This window comes from Myodes glareolus, chromosome 3 (assembly GCF_982192425.1).
Source record: "Myodes glareolus chromosome 3, mMyoGla1.1, whole genome shotgun sequence".
NCBI classification, from domain to species: domain Eukaryota; kingdom Metazoa; phylum Chordata; class Mammalia; order Rodentia; family Cricetidae; genus Myodes; species Myodes glareolus.
The window spans coordinates 103,492,682-103,504,179 of record NC_142028.1 but is presented as its reverse complement, the minus strand read 5'-3'; the positions used below and the strand labels follow the sequence as shown (position 1 = coordinate 103,504,179).

The 11,498-nt window shown below is 41.3% G+C and overlaps 1 long non-coding RNA gene across 1 annotated transcript; it reads left to right on the top strand.

Moving 5' to 3' along the window:
* The first annotated feature begins 5,189 nt into the window (after positions 1 to 5,189).
* LOC146895075 (uncharacterized) lies at positions 5,190 to 10,882 on the top strand. The gene is made up of 3 exons (XR_015737573.1): positions 5,190 to 5,373; positions 7,408 to 7,560; positions 10,639 to 10,882. It is a non-coding gene; the product is annotated as an uncharacterized LOC146895075 (long non-coding RNA).
* The last annotated feature ends 616 nt before the right edge of the window (positions 10,883 to 11,498 follow it).

The window sequence follows — 11,498 nt, the reverse complement described above, 5'->3', positions numbered from 1 at the left end:
TCAAGGTCTTTGATTTGATTGCATTGATCCACCTGTCTGTTTTTATTCCAATATTATGCTATTTTTATGACTATACCTCTATAGTGGAGCTTGAAGTCAGGAATGGTGAAACCTCTAGAAGTTTCTTATATACAGGATTGTTTTAGATACCCTGGCTTTTTTGTTTTTTTCATACGAATTTGAGTATTGTTCTTTTGAGGTCTGTGAAGAATTATGTCAGAATTTTGGTGGGATTGCATTGAATCTGTAGATTACTTTTGGTAAGATGCTATTTCTACTATGTCAATTTTACCAATCCATGAGCATGGGAATTAACCCATAATTCTTATCTATGCTTAGCTGCATGACTTGATACCTTTTCTCAGTAAGGCATTCTCATTTTGCTTCCTTTGTGGCTGGCTTGCAACTATGTCTCTACCTTTCCTCTTCCCAGAATCTCTTAGTCTGGTCATCCCACCTATATACTTCCTGCGTGGCTACTGACCAATCAGTGTTTCATTAAACCAATATGAATGAAAATTTTTTTACAGGGTGCAAGAGCATTATCCCATAGCAGTGAGGAGACTTTTTAATAATTGCTTCTATTTCCTTAGGGGCTATAGGTATATTTAAATTATCCAACTGGTCTTGATTTTATTTTGGTAAGTGGTACCTATCAAGAAAATTGTACTTTTATTTTAGATTTCCTAATTTTGTGAAATACAGGTTTTGGAAGTATAACCTAATGATTCTCTGGATTTCTTCAGTGTCTGTTGTTATGTCCCCCTTTTCATTTACGATTTTGTTAATTTAGATAGTCTCTCTCTCTCTCTCTGCCTTTTAGTTAGTTTGAATAAGGGTTTGTCTATCTCATTGATCTTCTCAAAGAATCAACTTTTTATTTCATTATTTCTTTGTACTCTTTCTTCTCTTTGTTTCTATTTTATTTATTTTAGCTGAGAGTTTAATTATTTCCTGCCATCTACTTCTCTTGGGTGTGTTTGTTTCTTTTTGTTCTAGAGCTTTCAGGTGTGCTATTAGGGTTCCCCTCATTGTTTATGTAGGCATTTAGAGCTATGAACTTTCTTCTTAGCACTGCTTTCATAGTGTACTATAAGTTTCGGTATGCTATGCATTCATTTTTATTTAATTCTAGGAAATCTTTAATTTCTTTATTTCTTCCATGACCCATTGATAATTCAATTGAGAACTGTTCCATGAGTTTATAGGCATTCTGTAATTTGTGTTGTTACTGAACTCTAACTTTAACCCATGGTGATCCATTAACACATAGGGAGTTATTATAATATTTTTATATCTGTTGAGATTTTCTTCGTGACCAAGTAGGTAAACAATTTTAGAGAAGATTCCATGAGGTTCTGGGAAGAAAGTATATTCTTTTGTGTTTAGGTGAAATGTTCTGTAGATATCTATAAATTCCATTGAATCATAACATCTGTTACTTCTTTTATTTCTCTGGTAAATTTCTGTCTGGCAGAGTTGTTCTTTGGAGAGAGTGGGATGTTCAAGTCTCCCACTACTAGTTTGTGGGATTTAATGTGTAATTTAAGCTTTAGTAATGTTTTTGTTTGTTTGTTTGTTTTTTGTTTTTACAAATGTGGGTGCCCTTGTATTTGGGACACAGATGTTCAAAATTGAGACTTCATCTTCATGGATTTTTCCTGTGATGAATATGGAATGTCCTTCTCCATCTCTTTTGATTAATTTTAGTTTCAAGTCTATTTTGTTAGATATTAGGATAGGTACACCAACTTGCTTATTTGGTCCATTTGATTGGAAAATCTTCTCTCAATCCTTTATTCTGAGGTAATATCTGTCTTTGAAGTTGAAGTATGTTTCTTGTATGTAGCAGAAAGATGGATCCTGGCTTTGTATCCATTCTGTCAGACTGTGTTTATTTATTGGTGAATTGAGTCCATTGATATTAAGAGATATTAATGACAAATAATTGTTAGTGCCTGTTATTTTGAGGGTTGTTGTTGGTGGTGATAGTAGCAGTAGTAGTAGTAGAGGTGTGTGTGTGTGTGTGTGTGTGTGTGTGTGTGTGTGTGTATGTGTGTGTGTGTGTTTCCCTTCTTTGGTTTTTGCTGGTGTGAGATTATACATTGCCTATGTTTTCATGGGTACAGCTATCTTTCTTGGGTTAAAATTTTTCTTCTTGTTAGTATTTTCTATAGAGTTGGATTTGTGGATAGGTATTGTTTAAATCTGATTTTGTCATGGAATATTTTGTTTTCTCCATCTATGGTGATTGAAAGTTTTGCTGGGTATAGTAATTGGAGCTGGCACCCATGGTCTCCTGGTGTCTGCAGAACATCTGCCCAAGACCTTCTGACTTTCAGAGTTTCCATTAAGAAGTCAGGTGTATTTTTGATAGGTTATTTGGCCATTTTTCTTTGTAGCTCTTAATATTTTTTTATTTATTCTGCATGTTTAGTATCTTGATTATTAATGTGGTAAGGAGACATTTTTTTTGGTCCAGTCTAATTTGTGTTCCTTTTGCTTCTTGTATCTTCATAGGTATTTCCCTCTTTAGGTTAGGAAAGTTTTCTTCGATGATTTTGTTGTATATATTTTCTGTTGGGATTCTTTTCCTTCTTCTATTACTATTATATCTTAGGTTTGGTCTTTTCATGATGTTGCAGATTTCCTGGATGTTTTACATTAGGGATATATGGATTGAAAATGTCTTTGACTGATGAATATAATTCTTCTATTGTATCTTAAATGCTTGTGATTCTCTCTTCCATCTTTTGTATTCCCTTGGTATTGGTTGTTTCTGTAGTTTCTGTTCACTTACTCAGAGTTTCCATTTCCAGATTTCCTCATTTTGTATTTTCTTTATTGCTTTTATTTCAATTTTCAAGTCTTGAACCATTTCCTTCACTTGTTTGATTTTTTTTTCTTGCTTTCTTTAAGGGATTTGTTGATTTCTTCCATTTTTGTTTTTTCCCTATATTTCTTTCAGGGAATTTTTATTTTCTCTTTAAGGGTGTTTATCATCTTCATAAAGTTATTCTAAAGGTCATTTTCTTGTGTTTGAGCTGCATTTTTTTTTGTCATCTGGGTTTGGATGCTTATAAGTTTGGGTGTTGATTCTTGTGTTTTCTTTGTTGGGTGGGAATTTTGTTCTTTTATTGTCTGTTTTCTTGTCTTCTAGCCTGAATGGCCAAGGATTTTGGTGATTTGCAGGTCTTCAGGTCTAATATGGTGTCTCAGCTATGGGGGCTTGGGTGCCTACATCCAGTGTATCCTCCTGTGATTCTAACTTGTATGGGCTGTATCTCTGCCTATGGAGTCTGCTGAAGTTATGTGAAAGAGCTGACCAAGGGGAGAATGATGAGGTGGGCAAGGATGCTGATTATTGATAGACTGAATTTGAGAGGAAAAATGAAAAAGAATATTACTATAGCAGAGGCAAATATAGACAATGGAATAATAATGTGACAATGGAATGATAAAGGACAATGGGATGATAAAGACAATGGGGTGGTAAAGAGGAAGACAGTTTTAAATGTTTGAAGAAAGAGAAAAATACAGGAAATAGTAAATTAGGAAAGAACAGAATGAAGAATAAAGAAAGGCTTGAAACTGCAGTAAGTGCTCTCTCGTAGTGAAAAGAAGTCTATAAACTCTTAGAGTGACAGCACATGCTCAAGTCTCGAGTGTGGCACAGAAGCCTGAAGCCATATCCAGGCACATGGCAGTGAACCTGCAGGAAACAGACGGGAAAGGACAAGGCCTACAGAAAGCAGACCTTCCCTTAGCGCCAATAGAAACCAGAAAACAAATCATACAGGGATATCATCAGCATTAGCAGGAAAGAACTTCAGACCATGATTTTATACCCAAAGACTATAAACTAAGAAATCATAGACAAGGTTAAAGCAAAACAAAGAGTACAGTGGACTATATTTGCACACTGGAACCCAGCTCAGTGAGACACAGTCTGGCTCCACGGAAGGAGGGGCCCTTAAGTTCTCATTGAGTCCAGGGTTGGAACAGTCCGGGTCAAAAGACCAAACCAGTCATTCCGGTTATTCCTCAAGTCTCTCAACGTAGTGTTGGATTTCAGAAAAGCTTTTCGTCTTCCTCCTGCAGGTAAATATCTAAGGCGCAGGATGTCTGTGCTCATTTTCCTCTCTCTCTCTCTCTCTCTCTCTTTCTCTCTCTCTCTCCCCCGTCCCTCCCTCCCTCCCTCCCTCCCTCCTCCTCCTCTCCCTGTCCCCCTCTCTGACTTTATTTGATCACACAAGATGAGCACACTTCTCACCACACAACAGCACAGAAAACAGACCTCATAAGAGAACTGTTAAATCATTTACCTCAATCAAAAAGAACATGAACCCAAGGCAGAAAAAAATAATCACATCACGTAAGCAGAAGATATAGAGAAGTTTGGTTTTGTTAAAACTCCCACATATCAAAAGATACCACAGAGTAAAAAGTTATACATGGGAAAAAATACATTTTATTTATTTATTTTGTTTCCCAAGACAGGGTTTCTCTGTAGCTTTGGTGCCTGTCTCGGAACTAGCTCTTGTAGATCAGGCTGGCCTCAAACTCACAGAGATCCACGTGCCTCTGCCTCCCGAGTGCTGGGATTAAAGATGTGCATCACCACCACCACCCAGCGGGAAAAAATAATTCAATCAAAAAACCAAAATCATAAACTCTTTAGAATATATATAGAGCTTCTAGAAAATAAAAATAAAACTCGAAAGCGAATTAATCTGTACAATACAGTTATGAGAGGGAGGCCTGGTTGATCCATAAACACAAGGAATTAACTGTTCAGTGTGAGTAATAACTAGAGAAATGTGATTTCAACAGCAATCATATATTGGTTTCTAACTTTAGGTTTGGCATAGATTAAGTCTGAAAACAGTGTGGCAAGGACTGACATGCAGTGACAGAAGCAGAATTTGTATGTGCTGTGTGGGGTGGGGGGAGACAGTAAGTTGATGGCAATGCCCTGGAGAAGTGGCATCTGCTGATGTGGAAGCCATTTATTTTCCCTCAGTTCTCCTGCAGGGTACATCCCAGAACAAAGTTTTCAAACACAGGCTAAGATGCAGTAAGAAGATAAACTCCACTTAGTGGGGAAGGGGAGGAGAGGAGGGCGAGCATAATGTACCAATGCAGGGTGGACGGAAGGAGTGGCCACGCAGCTGACGCACTGCCGGGAATCTCTTCATGGGGCCAGCATAAGACTCCAGTATCTGTGCTAACTGCTGACCGTTCATGGCTGTCCTGATCCAAAGACTTGCTCTCCGCTGATGGCTGACGGAGCCACTTTAACCACTAATGCTTGGAAATCTCCCCCTTCTTCCCCCAACCCTCACCAACTGTCCTGCAGCCAACAACTGACAGGTAAGGGGAATGATAGCCAGACTCCTGGTTGTAGATGAGACAAAGTTGTGATGTTCGTAGTCCAGAACTCCCCGAGGGAGCAGATTGAGGCTAGCCCCGGGAAAGCACAGCTTTCCCACTTCTGCTGCCTGGCCCCATACTGCTTTCATCTCTCCTCTACAGACTGCCTTCCTAAGAAATTCTGTTTCTCTGATTTGGGTGCTAGGGAGCCTGAGAAAGGAGGTTGTGTACCCTTTGTACCCTTTGTGATTATGCACACACTCTGTGCTGTGAGGTCAGATGTATTTTTAGCAGTTAAACACTCCTTCTCAGGGAGAAGATTTGGCTCTTACACAGAAAACAGTTTTACAGTCTGAATATTTATCCGCAGGATCGTGGACAGATAGAACAGAAATAATAATGTTAAAATTTTCTTTAGGTAGTTAGGAGATGTACTGTTTGGGTTTCTTGTCAACTTGACACAAGCTAGTATTATCCACGAAGAAGCCGTTCAGTTGAGGAAATGCCTCCGTCAGGCAACCTGTAGGGAAGTCTGTAGGGCATTTTCTTCACTGAAGATAGGTGTGGGGGTGCCCAGCTCACCGTGAGTAGTGCTACTGGGCAGCAGCCGGTCCTGGGTGAAAAGTCAGGCTGAGCAAGCCGTGGGAAGCAAGTCAGGAGAAAGTGTCCTGCTTTAAGTTTCTGTCCCGACTTCCCTCAGTGGAAGGGTAAAAGGAGACAAAGCCTTTCTTCCCTTAGTGGCTTTTGGTCATGGTGTTTCTTCACAGCACTAGAAACCAAACTAAACTAAGCAGGAGCTAGGAGAGCCATGCAGAAGCTTTCAGTGATATCTGATCTACCACGTCTGTAATGTCTTAAAGAAATATGGAATAGTATTACACTTAAAAGTCATGAGATGTATGGATTACAGTTTGGGATATTTTCTGTACCTAACTATACATTTTAAATATCTCATATCTCTGACTATCTCTGTGTCTCTGTCTATCTGCCTCTCTCTATCATCTATCTGTCTGTCTGTCTGTCTCTCTCTCTCACACACACACAATCTTGGGGACCCAAATCCTCAGTTACACTCATTGTCCAAATACACACCAACGGAATCATACACCTTAAGTAAGTCATCTATTTCCTCCACTTTTATAATAAAATGGGACCGGAGGTCTTTCCTGTCTTTGATCTTCAGGGTATTTGTTACCTGGAAGCCCAATAACAACCATCTAAGCTGGTCTCTACGGTCAGTCTGTGCTTTCTTCTTTTCCTTTCCTTTACAGTCCCAAATCCTTTATGAATTGAGAAAAATAAGGATGTGTGTAGAACCAAGGAAAGAGTGGGAAAGAGAGCAAGAAAGTAGCGATGAAAAAAAAAGAAACAGGATTGTGGAGCCTATGACTGGAAATCCTTCTGTTGTGGGAGATGGCCATTCTCTCTGCTCCTAGAGATGAATCTTTGAAAACCTTCAAGCAGCCAACCACATCAGATTGCAAACCACGTACCCCTGCACCCCTTAGTTTTTGAATGTGAGAGGAGACCAAGAAAGTATCTCTTCCTCTCAGGCTACCACAGCGTCACATCACAGCGTTCCTTGAGAGTGGAGGCTTGTGCAGAAGCTGTCAGTGCTGAGTGCTTTCAGCTCATTTGGGAGAATCTTCAGACCCAGTCCCTCAACCTGGCTTCCGTTTTTAATGATTTGTGGCTGTGTATGCATCAAGAGACCACAGTCATCCACTACCCACAAACATACAGCCTCTGGGAGTGGAAAATCGCGGCCCTTGTCTTCCAAACCACATGCTGCCCAGAGAGGTCAACCCACGGTCCACAGCATGTGGATTGTGACCCAAAGTCATCGGCCAGCATTGGGCGGGTGGGTGGCTAGAGGTGATTGCATGCTAACAGCAATCTCCTCTCTTCAGATCCCCCTGGGGTCTGTGCGTGCACATACTGAGGGATATAACACATACCTGACACAGAGATGAAGCAGTTCCTGGTGTGAGATCAGAAAAACACACATTCATATGTCCGTCTTGTCATCTACAGGTGCATTCTTCCCTCTGTCTTTATTTAAACACATCGCAGATATGTGCTTCTATATTGCACCGACCTGTGTGGCCTCAGTCATCAGCGGAAGGTATCTTACAGCCTCTCTCTTCCAACCCAACCGGCTACAAACAGGTACATCCAGCCAGCAAGGTAGGCTGTGGCTGTCATCAGAAAAATAACTCTTGCGATCAGAGCATTTGTCATGATTTGAGCTAAGGGGGAGGAGCCTAACTGTAAGACCCTATTTGAACAGATGTCTTTCCCACCCTCAAATGAAAGCAAAAGGCCCAAACTATTTCTAGGAACTTAATTGCATCAATCATTCTATAACTCTAAGTTGCTTCTCCGTGTTATTAATATGCCCCCGTTAGGCTATTTATACCCACTGCCCTTGAAACGCTGCCTTTTGGAAACTGTCCATTTCCTCTGCATCATGCCACACAGAGCCAGCAGTTTTAAAACACAAATGTGATATGTTGACTCTGCCGCTGGGTTCAGTTAACTATTCTGTGATTTGCCAATGAAAACCTTGGCTTTGTTGATGATTTCCTTGGTATGCAACAGGGTAACAATCTCACTTTTCTTCAGGGTGTTCTGTTCTACTAACCTTACAAGCGGTCCAGGTTAGTGGCCTGAACCTATTTGTATCATCTTCCCGTGTTTCAATACCCAGAGAGCCTCAAGAATGTTTCCTGACGGCTCGGGGCACGAGTTAAATTCATAGTGAGAACAGAGAGCATATTCTTACGCAAGTCAGCCATCTCCAAAGGAGAGCCGAGTAAACAGAACGGAAACAGCTGTTGTTGGGAAGCTATAACAGAGTATATCAAGCAGAGGGCTTGGTCGTTTTTGACAGAGTAGGTCTGTAATTCCACATTTGGAGTTCAAGACAGGAAGATCGTGAGCTCAAGACCAACCTCAGACTGCACAACAAGATCAATTTACTAATTTTCAGTTGTTATTTTTAAACAATTCTTATAAGGGCTTGAGAATAAGTGATATTTAGATTTGCATTAATTACTCTTTATGGCCTAGAAGATATTTTAGTCTGTGTTTTCTGAGGACCAGATTTCAGGGCTCAAAGTCAAGGTCCTTTATTTGCTCCTCTAAGACACAGCTCAATTCCAGTGTTTGCTCCCTGGAACAGGCAGGCATAGAGTGATGAAGGGCATGGATGTCATAAAACCATTGGTCAAGCTACAGAAAACCCAGCTTAGCCCACTTCTATAAGCAGAGAAGGAAAATTGATGATAGAGTATATAGGAAAGGAGCTGACATCCACAATTTAAATGAATAAATAAAAACCAATTGTCAAAATGGAGTAAGTATAAGAAGCCATGAGCTCAGTGCAACTCTCTCTACGTGGCATGGTCTGGTTAGTTGGAAGACTGACTACTTGTTGTGACAATTTCCACAGAAGCTCTTTGTCATTCCCCCAAGAAGAAAGGAAAAGACAGCATTCAGTTGCCCCTGATCCAGGAAGAGATGGAGGCCTAAAAGATATGCAAAGTTAGATAAAATCCTGTTTGGTATCCAGGTCACAACCTGACAACATGTGAAGTCTACCTACTTTGTATGTGACTCAGAGTATGTTGAAGGAAGAAGAAAGAAAGATAGGGCCAGTCAGACTCTCCAGGTTAAGACGGAGAGATGGTGGCAATACTACTCACTCCAGAGGAGCAGTACCAACCATGTTAAAGGGAAGGCGAAAGCATAGTGCTAACAGTATGTGAATTTTCCCCAAGCCCCAAAGACTGGCACCCAGAGCCAGTCACCCTAGCAACGAGGACTACTGCAGAATCACAGAAGAAGAAAGAGGTGTAATGATGCTGTGGTTCCTTGGTGTAGATGATGGGGTGAGCTCTGCTTTAGTGACCATATTGCTTTCTCTCTCTTGTACCACCAGTGGTCCCTGGAGGAATACATGTCACCCATTTTCTGTCTTCACTTGTTTCTCCGATTGGTCACAGTTTGTCACGTGGTTACTGGGATCTCTCTCAGGCCTCCCTTCAACTCTCCAGTCCTTGTGATGTCTTTTAAATAATTCAGACAAGACTCCGAGCATAGTTCAGAAGGCAGGCAGAGAGTATTACTAAATACCATGAGGCTCCCAATAATCTATCTCCCACTTCTCAGAGTGGGAAATAGCTAAAAGGACCATTGGCCTGATTTACATTTAAAAGGGAAAACAGGATTTGTGCTGTTTCTTGGAGTCTCTGAAATTCATCAAGATTTAATGAAAGGGACACACTGTTTGGCCACATTGCCCTCAGTGAGGAGCATGGGATCAGACTGCAGGGTACAAGATTGTGCTGTTGGTCAAAGGTTCTCAGAGGTTGAATGAGGCAAACATACAGAGTTGTGGGGAGCCATTGTGCTGAGGAGGAGAGCATGGGACCTTTACTGAGGTCATGAGCTATGGGCAGGTAGACTGAGAATGCAGTGGAATGAGTCTTTCTCTGTCCCACCAGCTCCCAAATAACCACACAGAGACTTATTAATTGTGAAAGCTCGGCCTATAGCTTAGACTTATTCCTAACTAGCTCTTATAACTTAAATTAACCCTTTTCTATTCATCTGCATTCTCTCACATGGCATTCTCTCTTCCATCTTGTATCTCTTATTTCCTCTCCATGTCTCCTGGCTTCTCCTGCCCCTTGATCCCTCCTCCTTTTTCTTTTCTACCTGGAAATCCTATCTATACCTTCTGCCTAGCTATTAGACATTCAGCTCTTTATTAAACCAGTCATAACAATATATCTTCACACAGTGAACAAATATCTCACAACACTGCAGTCTACTCCTGTCCCTGCCTTCCTCTGCCTAGAGTACCAGCTGAGCATCCTCTGTTCGGGACCCACCCCTGGCTGAGTCTACATGGCCAGTTCCACTTCCAGAAGACTCCTTTGCCAGAAAGATACCCTGGCCAGGGGCCTACCCTGGAAGTAGGGCTGAGAAGCTGCAATCTATGGTCATCATTACCTCTTGAGTGTGGGACAACAGTATATCTGTTTTCTTCACCAGAGAGTAATCCTATGATCCTTTGGGGACTTTCGGCCATCATGTCTCCAACCAGGGCCACAAAAGCAGCTGAGATCCCTCTGCTTTTGACAAGTAATCAGAGTCATATCATTTCACATCCTGGGTTTAAAGCTGATGATTTTGAGGGAAGAATGGATTCCCAACGACCTTCAAGCCTGCTGACATCTGACTCTAACATCCTCGTAGGCCAACAGAGTGCTTGCTGTCTCAGGAAAAGCTGTGCATCACTGACGTTGAAGGCTGAAGCTCTGAAGTCTAGCGACCAAGGTTCAAGGCCAGGTTCTGCCACAAACAGCTGTGTCACTTTGATCAAAGCTGTCATCCCTGTCCTGTTTTGTCTTTGCTGTTGTTTGATTGATTGTTTTTGTCGGCTCGATCCATGGTTGAGTTTTCTGAGAAGAGGGAACCGCAATAAAGGAAACTTCCAGCAGACTGGCCTGTGCGCATTTTCTTAATTAGTGATTGATACTGGAGGTACCAGTTCACTGGGAGTGGTGCCACCCCTAGGTCAGGGTCAGGGGCCATCGGACGTGTAAGAAAGCAGACTGAGCAAGTAAAAAGTATTTTTCCTTGGCCTCTGCATCAGTTCTTGCTTCTAAGTTCCAGCCCTGAGTTCTTGTCCTCATTGCATGGATGAAGCTATAAGATGAAATAAGCCCCCTTCTCCCCACGTTGCTTTTGTCCATGGGGTCTCCTCACACCAATAGAAACTAACCAGGAGAATCCCTTTGTCCCTCCACTTTAGTTATGTATACCATGAAGGCAGCATATTGTACCAGTATCTACCTACCCCTCAGGTTTTTGTGGAGGCACAGGGGCTTATTCACCTACAGGACATCTCCTGTGTCTGTTCCACAGTAAGGTGCTCAGGATATAAGATGTGAGAGCTTCTATGTATCAAAATCAGAGCCTCTTGAACAAAAGGGCTTCATCAAAGTAATTTCACAGAAATTTCTTTTTTCACAGAAAAAGAAAGACAGAGAGAGGAAGAAAGAAAGAAATGAAGAGAGGAAGGATGGAAGGAAGGAAGGAAGGAAGGAAGGAAG